The 15427-nt window shown below is 45.4% G+C and overlaps 1 pseudogene; it reads right to left on the reverse strand.

Annotated features, from left to right (window-relative positions):
- LOC135569005 (WD repeat domain phosphoinositide-interacting protein 2-like) overlaps window positions 1–15427 on the reverse strand; it is a 111009-nt pseudogene that overhangs the window by 46562 nt on the left and 49020 nt on the right.

Consider the following 15427-nt stretch of genomic DNA (forward strand, 5'->3'; position numbering starts at 1 on the left):
GTTAATATACAGGACAACACCTCCTCTGTTGACCTACACACACCATGTTAATATACAGGACAACACCTCACCTGTTGACCTCCTCTGTTGACTACACACACCATGTTAATATACAGGACAACACCTCCTCTGTTGACCTACACACACACACCATGTTAATATACAGGACAACACCTCCTCTGTTGACCTACACACACCATGTTAATATACAGGACAACACCTCCTCTGTTGACCTACACACACACACCATGTTAATATACAGGACAACACCTCCTCTGTTGACCTACAGGACAACACACACACCATGTTAATATACAGGACAACACCTCCTCTGTTGACCTACACACCATGTTAATATACAGGACAACACCTCCTCTGTTGACCTACACACACACCATGTTAATATACAGGACAACACCTCCTCTGTTGACCTACACACACCATGTTAATATACAGGACAACACCTCCTCTGTTGACCTACACACACCATGTTAATATACAGGACAACACCTCCTCTGTTGACCTACACACACCATGTTAATATACAGGACAACACCTCCTCTGTTGACCTACACACACCATGTTAATATACAGGACAACACCTCCTCTGTTGACCTACACACACCATGTTAATATACAGGACAACACCTCCTCTGTTGACCTACACACACCATGTTAATATACAGGACAACACCTCCTCTGTTGACCTACACACACCATGTTAATATACAGGACAACACCTCCTCTGTTGACCTGTTACACACACCATGTTAATATACAGGACAACACCTCCTCTGTTGACCTACACACACCATGTTAATATACAGGACAACACCTCCTCTGTTGACCTACACACCATGTTAATATACAGGACAACACCTCCTCTGTTGACCTACACACACACACCATGTTAATATACAGGACAACACCTCCTCTGTTGACCTACACACACCATGTTAATATACAGGACAACACCTCCTCTGTTGACCTACACACACCATGTTAATATACAGGACAACACCTCCTCTGTTGACCTACACACACCACAGGACAACATGTTAATATACAGGACAACACCTCCTCTGTTGACCTACACACACACCATGTTAATATACAGGACAACACCTCCTCTGTTGACCTACACACACCATGTTAATATACAGGACAACACCTCCTCTGTTGACCTACACACCATGTTAATATACAGGACAACACCTCCTCTGTTGGCCTACACACACCATGTTAATATACACCTCCTCTGTTGACAACACCATGTTAATATACTGACAACACCTCCTCTGTTGACCTACACACACCATGTTAATATACAGGACAACACCTCCTCTGTTGGCCTACACACACCATGTTAATATACAGGACAACACCTCCTCTGTTGACCTACACACCACACACCATGTTACCATGTTAATATACAGGACAACACCTCCTCTGTTGACCTACACACACCATGTTAATATACAGGACAACACCTCCTCTGTTGACCTACACACACCATGTTAATATACAGGACAACACCTCCTCTGTTGGCCTACACACACCATGTTAATATACAGGACAACACCTCCTCTGTTGACCTACACACACCATGTTAATATACAGGACAACACCTCCTCTGTTGACCTACACACACCATGTTAATATACAGGACAACACCTCCTCTGTTGACCTACACACACCATGTTAATATACAGGACAACACCTCCTCTGTTGACCTACACACACCATGTTAATATACAGGACAACACCTCCTCTGTTGACCTACACACACCATGTTAATATACAGGACAACACCTCCTCTGTTGCCTACACACACCATGTTAATATACAGGACAACACCTCCTCTGTTGACCTACACACACCATGTTAATATACAGGACAACACCTCCTCTGTTGACCTACACACACACCATGTTAATATACAGGACAACACCTCCTCTGTTGACCTACACACACCATGTTAATATACAGGACAACACCTCCTCTGTTGACCTACACACACACACCATGTTAATATACAGGACAACACCTCCTCTGTTGACCTACACACCATGTTAATATACAGGACAACACCTCCTCTGTTGACCTACACACACCATGTTAATATACAGGACAACACCTCCTCTGTTGACCTACACACACACACCATGTTAATATACAGGACAACACCTCCTCTGTTGACCTACACACACCATGTTAATATACAGGACAACACCTCCTCTGTTGACCTACACACACACACCATGTTAATATACAGGACAACACCTCCTCTGTTGACCTACACACACCATGTTAATATACAGGACAACACCTCCTCTGTTGGCCTACACACACCATGTTAATATACAGGACAACACCTCCTCTGTTGACCTACACACACCATGTTAATATACAGGACAACACCTCCTCTGTTGACCTACAGGACAACACCTCCTCTGTTGACCACACCATGTTAATATACAGGACAACACCTCCTCTGTTGACCTACACACACCATGTTAATATACAGGACAACACCTCCTCTGTTGACCTACACACACCATGTTAATATACAGGACAACACCTCCTCTGTTGACCTACACACACCATGTTAATATACAGGACAACACCTCCTCTGTTGACCTACACACACCATGTTAATATACAGGACAACACCTCCTCTGTTGACCTACACACACCATGTTAATATACAGGACAACACCTCCTCTGTTGACCTACACACACACCATGTTAATATACAGGACAACACCTCCTCTGTTGACCTCCCTCACACACACCATGTTAATATACAGGACAACACCTCCTCTGTTGACCTACACACCATGTTAATATACAGGACAACACCTCCTCTGTTGACCTACACACACCATGTTAATATACAGGACAACACCTCCTCTGTTGACCTACACACACCATGTTAATATACAGGACAACACCTCCTCTGTTGACCTACACACACCATGTTAATATACAGGACAACACCTCCTCTGTTGACCTACACACCATGTTAATATACAGGACAACACCTCCTCTGTTGACCTACACACACCATGTTAATATACAGGACAACACCTCCTCTGTTGACCTACACACACCATGTTAATATACAGGACAACACCTCCTCTGTTGACCTACACACCATGTTAATATACAGGACAACACCTCCTCTGTTGACCTACACACACCATGTTAATATACAGGACAACACCTCCTCTGTTGACCTACACACACCATGTTAATATACAGGACAACACCTCCTCTGTTGACCTACACACACCATGTTAATATACAGGACAACACCTCCTCTGTTGACCTACACACACACCATGTTAATATACAGGACAACACCTCCTCTGTTGACCTACACACCATGTTAATATACAGGACAACACCTCCTCTGTTGACCTACACACACCATGTTAATATACAGGACAACACCTCCTCTGTTGACCTACACACACCATGTTAATATACAGGACAACACCTCCTCTGTTGACCTACACACACCATGTTAATATACAGGACAACACCTCCTCTGTTGACCTACACACACCATGTTAATATACAGGACAACACCTCCTCTGTTGACCTACACACACCATGTTAATATACAGGACAACACCTCCTCTGTTGACCTACACACACCATGTTAATATACAGGACAACACCTCCTCTGTTGACCTACACACACCATGTTAATATACAGGACAACACCTCCTCTGTTGGCCTACACACACCATGTTAATATACAGGACAACACCTCCTCTGTTGACCTACACACACCATGTTAATATACAGGACAACACCTCCTCTGTTGACCATGTTAATATACAGGACAACACACTACACACACCATGTTAATATACAGGACAACACCTCCTCTGTTGACCTACACACACCATGTTAATATACAGGACAACACCTCCTCTGTTGACCTACACACACCATGTTAATATACAGGACAACACCTCCACTGTTGACCTACACACACCATGTTAATATACAGGACAACACCTCCTCTGTTGACCTACACACACCATGTTAATATACAGGACAACACCTCCTCTGTTGACCTACACACACCATGTTAATATACAGGACAACACCTCCTCTGTTGACCTACACACACCATGTTAATATACAGGACAACACCTCCTCTGTTGACCTACACACACCATGTTAATATACAGGACAACACCTCCTCTGTTGACCTACACACACCATGTTAATATACAGGACAACACCTCCTCTGTTGACCTACACACACCATGTTAATATACAGGACAACACCTCCTCTGTTGACCTACACACACCATGTTAATATACAGGACAACACCTCCTCTGTTGACCTACACACACCATGTTAATATACAGGACAACACCTCCTCTGTTGACCTACACACACACCATGTTAATATACAGGACAACACCTCCTCTGTTGACCTACACACACACACCATGTTAATATACAGGACAACACCTCCTCTGTTGACCTACACACACCATGTTAATATACAGGACAACACCTCCTCTGTTGACCTACACACACACACCATGTTAATATACAGGACAACACCTCCTCTGTTGACCTACACACACCATGTTAATATACAGGACAACACCTCCTCTGTTGACCTACACACACCATGTTAATATACAGGACAACACCTCCTCTGTTGACCTACACACACCATGTTAATATACAGGACAACACCTCCTCTGTTGACCTACACACACACACCATGTTAATATACAGACCTACACACACCATGACAACACCTCCTCTGTTGACCTACACACACCATGTTAATATACAGGACAACACCTCCTCTGTTGACCTACACACACCATGTTAATATACAGGACAACACCTCCTCTGTTGACCTACAGGACAACACTGTTGACCTACACACCATGTTAATATACAGGACAACACCTCCTCTGTTGACCTACACACACCATGTTAATATACAGGACAACACCTCCTCTGTTGACCTACACACACCATGTTAATATACAGGACAACACCTCCTCTGTTGACCTACACACACCATGTTAATATACAGGACAACACCTCCTCTGTTGACCTACACACACCATGTTAATATACAGGACAACACCTCCTCTGTTGGCCTACACACACCATGTTAATATACAGGACAACACCTCCTCTGTTGGCCTACACACACCATGTTAATATACAGGACAACACCTCCTCTGTTGACCTACACACACCATGTTAATATACAGGACAACACCTCCTCTGTTGACCTACACACACCATGTTAATATACAGGACAACACCTCCTCTGTTGACCTACACACACACACCATGTTAATATACAGGACAACACCTCCTCTGTTGACCTACAGGACAACACCTCCTCTGTTGACACACACCATGTTAATATACAGGACAACACCTCCTCTGTTGACCTACACACACCATGTTAATATACAGGACAACACCTCCTCTGTTGACCTACACACACCATGTTAATATACAGGACAACACCTCCTCTGTTGACCTACACACACCATGTTAATATACAGGACAACACCTCCTCTGTTGACCTACACACACACCATGTTAATATACAGGACAACACCTCCTCTGTTGACCTACACACACCATGTTAATATACAGGACAACACCTCCTCTGTTGACCTACACACACCATGTTAATATACAGGACAACACCTCCTCTGTTGACCTACACACACCATGTTAATATACAGGACAACACCTCCTCTGTTGACCTACACACACACACACCATGTTAATATACAGGACAACACCTCCTCTGTTGACCTACACACACCATGTTAATATACAGGACAACACCTCCTCTGTTGGCCTACACACACACACCATGTTAATATACAGGACAACACCTCCTCTGTTGACCTACACACACACACCATGTTAATATACAGGACAACACCTCCTCTGTTGACCTACACACACCATGTTAATATACAGGACAACACCTCCTCTGTTGACCTACACACACACACCATGTTAATAGACAGGACAACACCTCCTCTGTTGACCTACACACACCATGTTAATATACAGGACAACACCTCCTCTGTTGACCTACACACACCATGTTAATATACAGGACAACACCTCCTCTGTTGGCCTACACACACCATGTTAATATACAGGACAACACCTCCTCTGTTGGCCTACACACACCATGTTAATATACAGGACAACACCTCCTCTGTTGACCTACACACACCATGTTAATATACAGGACAACACCTCCTCTGTTGGCCTACACACACCATGTTAATATACAGGACAACACCTCCTCTGTTGACCTACACACACACACCATGTTAATATACAGGACAACACCTCCTCTGTTGACCTACACACCATGTTAATATACAGGACAACACCTCCTCTGTTGGCCTACACACACCATGTTAATATACAGGACAACACCTCCTCTGTTGGCCTACACACACCATGTTAATATACAGGACAACACCTCCTCTGTTGACCTACACACACCATGTTAATATACAGGACAACACCTCCTCTGTTGGCCTACACACACACACCATGTTAATATACAGGACAACACCTCCTCTGTTGACCTACACACACCATGTTAATATACAGGACAACACCTCCTCTGTTGGCCTACACACACCATGTTAATATACAGGACAACACCTCCTCTGTTGACCTACACACACCATGTTAATATACAGGACAACACCTCCTCTGTTGACCTACACACACACACCATGTTAATATACAGGACAACACCTCCTCTGTTGGCCTACACACCATGTTAATATACAGGACAACACCTCCTCTGTTGACCTACAGGACACACACACACCATGTTAATATACAGGACAACACCTCCTCTGTTGACCTACACACACCATGTTAATATACAGGACAACACCTCCTCTGTTGACCTACACACACCATGTTAATATACAGGACAACACCTCCTCTGTTGACCTACACACACCTACACACACCATGTTAATATACAGGACAACACCTCCTCTGTTGACCTACACACACCATGTTAATATACAGGACAACACCTCCTCTGTTGACCTACACACACCATGTTAATATACAGGACAACACCTCCTCTGTTGGCCTACACACACCATGTTAATATACAGGACAACACCTCCTCTGTTGACCTACACACACCATGTTAATATACAGGACAACACCTCCTCTGTTGACCTACACACACCATGTTAATATACAGGACAACACCTCCTCTGTTGACCTACACACACCATGTTAATATACAGGACAACACCTCCTCTGTTGACCTACACACACCATGTTAATATACAGGACAACACCTCCTCTGTTGACCTACACACACCATGTTAATATACAGGACAACACCTCCTCTGTTGACCTACACACACCATGTTAATATACAGGACAACACCTCCTCTGTTGACCTACACACACCATGTTAATATACAGGACAACACCTCCTCTGTTGACCTACACACACCATGTTAATATACAGGACAACACCTCCTCTGTTGACCTACACACACCATGTTAATATACAGGACAACACCTCCTCTGTTGACCTACACACACCATGTTAATATACAGGACAACACCTCCTCTGTTGACCTACACACACCATGTTAATATACAGGACAACACCTCCTCTGTTGACCTACACACACCATGTTAATATACAGGACAACACCTCCTCTGTTGACCTACACACACCATGTTAATATACAGGACAACACCTCCTCTGTTTACACACAGGACAACACCTCCTCTGTTGACCTACACACACCATGTTAATATACAGGACAACACCTCCTCTGTTGACCTACACACACCATGTTAATATACAGGACAACACCTCCTCTGTTGGCCTACACACACACACCATGTTAATATACAGGACAACACCTCCTCTGTTGACCTACACACACCATGTTAATATACAGGACAACACCTCCTCTGTTGACCTACACACACCATGTTAATATACAGGACAACACCTCCTCTGTTGACCTACACACACACACCATGTTAATATACAGGACAACACCTCCTCTGTTGACCTACACACACCATGTTAATATACAGGACAACACCTCCTCTGTTGACCTACACACACCATGTTAATATACAGGACAACACCTCCTCTGTTGACCTACACACACCATGTTAATATACAGGACAACACCTCCTCTGTTGACCTACACACACCATGTTAATATACAGGACAACACCTCCTCTGTTGACCTACACACACCATGTTAATATACAGGACAACACCTCCTCTGTTGACCTACACACACCATGTTAATATACAGGACAACACCTCCTCTGTTGACCTACACACACCATGTTAATATACAGGACAACACCTCCTCTGTTGACCTACACACACCATGTTAATATACAGGACAACACCTCCTCTGTTGACCTACACACACCATGTTAATATACAGGACAACACCTCCTCTGTTGACCTACACACACCATGTTAATATACAGGACAACACCTCCTCTGTTGACCTACACACACACACCATGTTAATATACAGGACAACACCTCCTCTGTTGACCTACACACACCATGTTAATATACAGGACAACACCTCCTCTGTTGACCTACACACACCATGTTAATATACAGGACAACACCTCCTCTGTTGACCTACACACACCATGTTAATATACAGGACAACACAACACCTCCTCTGTTGACCTACAACACCTCCTCTGTTGACCTACACACACCATGTTAATATACAGGACAACACCTCCTCTGTTGACCTACACACACCATGTTAATATACAGGACAACACCTCCTCTGTTGACCTACACACACCATGTTAATATACAGGACAACACCTCCTCTGTTGACCTACACACACCATGTTAATATACAGGACAACACCTCCTCTGTTGACCTACACACACCATGTTAATATACAGGACAACACCTCCTCTGTTGACCTACACACACCATGTTAATATACAGGACAACACCTCCTCTGTTGACCTACACACACCATGTTAATATACAGGACAACACCTCCTCTGTTGACCTACACACACCATGTTAATATACAGGACAACACCTCCTCTGTTGACCTACACACACCATGTTAATATACAGGACAACACCTCCTCTGTTGACCTACACACACACACCATGTTAATATACAGGACAACACCTCCTCTGTTGACCTACACACACACCATGTTAATATACAGGACAACACCTCCTCTGTTGACCTACACACACACACCATGTTAATATACAGGACAACACCTCCTCTGTTGACCTACACACACCATGTTAATATACAGGACAACACCTCCTCTGTTGACCTACACACACCATGTTAATATACAGGACAACACCTCCTCTGTTGACCTACACACACACACCATGTTAATATACAGGACAACACCTCCTCTGTTGACCTACACACACCATGTTAATATACAGGACAACACCTCCTCTGTTGACCTACACACACCATGTTAATATACAGGACAACACCTCCTCTGTTGACCTACACACACCATGTTAATAGACAGGACAACACCTCCTCTGTTGACCTACACACACCATGTTAATATACAGGACAACACCTCCTCTGTTGACCTACACACACCATGTTAATATACAGGACAACACCTCCTCTGTTGGCCTACACACACCATGTTAATATACAGGACAACACCTCCTCTGTTGACCTACACACACCATGTTAATATACAGGACAACACCTCCTCTGTTGACCTACACACACCATGTTAATATACAGGACAACACCTCCTCTGTTGGCCTACACACACCATGTTAATATACAGGACAACACCTCCTCTGTTGACCTACACACACCATGTTAATATACAGGACAACACCTCCTCTGTTGACCTACACACACACACACCATGTTAATATACAGGACAACACCTCCTCTGTTGACCTACACACACCATGTTAATATACAGGACAACACCTCCTCTGTTGACCTACACACACCATGTTAATATACAGGACAACACCTCCTCTGTTGACCTACACACACCATGTTAATATACAGGACAACACCTCCACTGTTGACCTACACACACCATGTTAATATACAGGACAACACCTCCTCTGTTGACCTACACACACCATGTTAATATACAGGACAACACCTCCTCTGTTGGCCTACACACACCATGTTAATATACAGGACAACACCTCCTCTGTTGACCTACACACACCATGTTAATATACAGGACAACACCTCCTCTGTTGACCTACACACACCATGTTAATATACAGGACAACACCTCCTCTGTTGACCTACACACACCATGTTAATATACAGGACAACACCTCCTCTGTTGGCCTACACACACCATGTTAATATACAGGACAACACCTCCTCTGTTGGCCTACACACCATGTTAATATACAGGACAACACCTCCTCTGTTGGCCTACACACACACACCATGTTAATATACAGGACAACACCTCCTCTGTTGACCTACACACACCATGTTAATATACAGGACAACACCTCCTCTGTTGACCTACACACACCATGTTAATATACAGGACAACACCTCCTCTGTTGACCTACACACACCATGTTAATATACAGGACAACACCTCCTCTGTTGACCTACACACACCATGTTAATATACAGGACAACACCTCCACTGTTGACCTACACACACCATGTTAATATACAGGACAACACCTCCTCTGTTGACCTACACACACCATGTTAATATACAGGACAACACCTCCTATGTTGGCCTACACACACCATGTTAATATACAGGACAACACCTCCTCTGTTGGCCTACACACACACACCATGTTAATATACAGGACAACACCTCCTCTGTTGGCCTACACACACCATGTTAATATACAGGACAACACCTCCTCTGTTGACCTACACACACCATGTTAATATACAGGACAACACCTCCTCTGTTGACCTACACACACACACCATGTTAATATACAGGACAACACCTCCTCTGTTGACCTACACACACACACCATGTTAATATACAGGACAACACCTCCTCTGTTGACCTACACACACCATGTTAATATACAGGACAACACCTCCTCTGTTGACCTACACACACCATGTTAATATACAGGACAACACCTCCTCTGTTGACCTACACACACCATGTTAATATACAGGACAACACCTCCTCTGTTGACCTACACACACACACCATGTTAATATACAGGACAACACCTCCTCTGTTGACCTACACACACACACCATGTTAATATACAGGACAACACCTCCTCTGTTGGCCTACACACACCATGTTAATATACAGGACAACACCTCCTCTGTTGACCTACACACACCATGTTAATATACAGGACAACACCTCCTCTGTTGACCTACACACACCATGTTAATATACAGGACAACACCTCCTCTGTTGACCTACACACACACACCATGTTAATATACAGGACAACACCTCCTCTGTTGACCTACACACACACACCATGTTAATATACAGGACAACACCTCCTCTGTTGGCCTACACACACCATGTTAATATACAGGACAACACCTCCTCTGTTGACCTACACACACCATGTTAATATACAGGACAACACCTCCTCTGTTGACCTACACACACCATGTTAATATACAGGACAACACCTCCTCTGTTGACCTACACACACCATGTTAATATACAGGACAACACCTCCTCTGTTGGCCTACACACACACACCATGTTAATATACAGGACAACACCTCCTCTGTTGGCCTACACACACCATGTTAATATACAGGACAACACCTCCTCTGTTGACACACACACCTAGAATCAGACTAATGCAGCCAGGTGAGGGGGGGGGGGGGTACTTACTTCTCTTTCTGCGTCTCTAGTTTGAAGATGTGGACCGTCTCCGTGTTACTGGATGCTGATAGGTAGAGGCCTTCCATACTGAAGGCCAGGGAACAGATAGATACACACCTAACACACGCACACACACACACACACACACACACACACTTCAGTGTGTCACACTGAACTCAGCTCATTTAATACTATATATATATTACTACTATTATACTGTCCACTATTAAAACACATATTACTATATAGAGTGCAATGAAGAAGGAGAAGGAGGAGGAGGGAGATGAAGAAGGAGGAGGGAGATGAAGAAGGAGGAGGGAGATGAAGAAGGAGGAGGGAGATGAAGAAGGAGGAGGGAGATGAAGGAGGAGGAGGGAGATGAAGAAGGAGGAGGGAGATGAAGAAGGAGGAGGGAGATGAAGAAGGAGGAGGAGGGAGATGAAGAAGGAGGAGGGAGATGAAGAAGGAGGAGGAGGGAGATGAAGAAGGAGGAGGGAGATGAAGAAGGAGGAGGAGATGAAGAGGAGGAGGGAGATGAAGAGGAGGGAGAGAAGAAGGAGGAGATGAAGAAGGAGGGAGATGAAGAAGGAGGGAGATGAAGAAGAAGGAGGGGAGATGAAGAAGAAGGAGGGAGATGAAGAAGGAGGAGGGAGATGAAGAAGGAGGAGGGAGATGAAGAAGGAGGGAGATGAAGAAGAAGGAGGGAGATGAAGAAGGAGGAGGGAGATGAAGAAGAAGGAGGGAGATGAAGAAGGAGGAGGGAGATGAAGAAGGAGGAGGGAGATGAAGAAGGAGGAGGGAGATGATGAAGGAGAGGGAGATGAAGAAGGAGGAGGGAGATGAAGAAGGAGGAGGGAGATGAAGGAGGAGGAGGGAGATGAAGAAGAAGGAGGAGATGATGAAGGAGGAGGGAGATGAAGAAGGAGGGAGATGATGAAGGAGGAGGGAGATGAAGAAGGAGGGAGATGAAGAAGAAGGAGGGAGATGATGAAGGAGGAGGGAGATGAAGAAGAAGGAGGGAGATGATGAAGGAGGAGGGAGATGAAGAAGGAGGGGAGACAAGGAGGGAGATGAAGAAGGAGGGAGATGCTGAAGGAGGAGATGAAGAAGAAGGAGGGAGACGAAGGAGGGCGATGAAGAAGAAGGAGGGAGATGAAGAAGAAGGAGGGAGAAGAAGAAGGAGGGAGATGAAGAAAGGAGGAGATGAAGAAGAAGGAGGGAGATGAAGAAGAAGGAGGGAGATGATGAAGAAGGAGGGAGATGAAGAAGGAGAGAAGAAGGAGAAGAAGGAAGGAGGAGATGAAGGAAGAAGAAGAAGAAGAAGGAGGGAGATGAAGGAGGAGGGAGAGAAGAAGGAGGGAGATGAAGGAGGAGGGAGATGAAGAAGGAGGATAGAAGAAGAAGAAGAAGGGGAGATGAAGAAGAAGGAGGAGATGAAGAAGAAGGAGGAGATGAAGAAGAAGGAGGGAGAAGAGGAGAGAGGAGATGAAGAAGGAGGAGATGAAGGAGGGGAGATGAAGAAGAAGGAGGGAGATGAAGGAGGAGGAGATGAAGAAGGAGGAGGGAGATGAAGGAGGAGGGAGATGAAGAAAGGAGGGAGATGAAGAAGGAGGAGGGAGATGAAGGAGGAGGAGGGAGATGAAGAAGGAGGAGGAGGGAGATGAAGAAGGAGGAGGAGATGAAGAGGAGGAGGGAGATGAAGGAGGAGGAGGAGGAGATGAAGAAGGAGGGAGATGAAGAAGGAGGAGGGAGATGAAGAAGGAGGAGGGAGATGAAGAAGGAGGAGGAGATGAAGGAGGAGGAGGAGGGAGATGAAGGAGAAGAAGGAGGGAGATGAAGAAGGAGGGAGATGAAGAAGGAGGGAGATGAAGAAGGAGGGAGATGAAGAAGGAGGAGGGAGATGAAGAAGGAGGAGGGAGATGAAGAAGAAGGATGGAGATGAAGAAGGAGGAGGGAGATGAAGAAGGAGGGAGGGAGAAGAAGAAGGAGGGAGATGAAGAAGGAGGAGATGAAGGAGGAGGAGGAGATGAAGAAGGAGGAGGAGATGATGAAGAAGGATGGAGATGAAGAAGGAGGAGGAGATGAAGGAGGAGGGAGATGAAGAAGGAGGAGGGAGATGAAGAAGAAGGAGGGAGAAGAAGAAGGAGGGAGATGAAGAAGGAGGGAGATGAAGAAGGAGGAGGGAGATGAAGAAGGAGGGAGATGAAGAAGAAGGAGGGAGATGATGAAGGAGGAGGGAGATGAAGAAGGAGGAGGAGGGAGATGAAGAAGGAGGAGGGAGATGAAGAAGGAGGAGGGAGATGAAGAAGGAGGGAGATGAAGAAGGAGGAGGGAGATGAAGGAGGAGGAGGAGGGAGATGAAGGAGAAGAAGGAGGGAGATGAAGAAGGAGGAGGGAGATGAAGAAGGAGGAGGGAGATGAAGAAGGAGGAGGGAGATGAAGAAGGAGGAGGGAGATGAAGAAGGAGGGAGATGAAGAAGGAGGAGGGAGATGAAGAAGGAGGAGGGAGATGAAGAAGAAGGATGGAGATGAAGAAGAAGGATGGAGATGAAGAAGGAGGAGGGAGATGAAGAAGGAGGAGGGAGATGAAGAAGGAGGAGGGAGATGAAGAAGGAGGAGGGAGATGAAGAAGGAGGAGGGAGATGAAGAAGGAGGGAGATGAAGAAGAAGGAGGGAGATGATGAAGGAGGAGGGAGATGAAGAAGAAGGAGGGAGATGATGAAGGAGGAGGGAGATGAAGAAGAAGGAGGGAGATGATGAAGGAGGAGGGAGATGAAGAAGGAGGAGGAGGGAGATGAAGAAGGAGGAGGGAGATGAAGAAGGAGGAGGGAGATGAAGAAGGAGGAGATGAAGAAGGAGGAGGGAGATGAAGGAGGAGGAGGAGGAGATGAAGGAGAAGAAGGAGGGAGATGAAGAAGGAGGAGGGAGATGAAGAAGGAGGAGATGAATGAGATGAAGAAGGAGGGAGATGAAGAAGGAGGAGGGAGATGAAGAAGGAGGGAGATGAAGAAGGAGGAGGGAGATGAAGAAGGAGGAGGGAGATGAAGAAGAAGGATGGAGATGAAGAAGAAGGATGGAGATGAAGAAGGAGGAGGGAGATGAAGAAGGAGGAGGGAGATGAAGAAGGAGGAGGGAGATGAAGAAGGAGGGAGATGAAGAAGAAGGAGGGAGATGATGAAGGAGGAGGGAGATGAAGAAGAAGGAGGGAGATGATGAAGGAGGAGGGAGATGAAGAAGAAGGAGGGAGACAAAGGAGGGAGATGAAGAAGGAGGGAGATGAAGAAGGAGGAGGGAGATGAAGAAGGAGGGAGATGAAGAAGGATGGAGATGAAGAAGGAGGAGGGAGATGAAGAAGGAGGGAGATGAAGAAGGAGGGAGATGAAGAAGGAGGGAGATGAAGAAGAAGGAGGGAGATGAAGAAGGAGGAGGGAGATGAAGAAGGAGGAGGGAGATGAAGAAGGAGGGAGATGAAGAAGGAGGGAGATGAAGAAGGAGGAGGGAGA

Source organism: Oncorhynchus nerka, unplaced genomic scaffold, assembly GCF_034236695.1.
Source record: "Oncorhynchus nerka isolate Pitt River unplaced genomic scaffold, Oner_Uvic_2.0 unplaced_scaffold_1263, whole genome shotgun sequence".
NCBI classification, from domain to species: Eukaryota; Metazoa; Chordata; class Actinopteri; order Salmoniformes; family Salmonidae; genus Oncorhynchus; species Oncorhynchus nerka.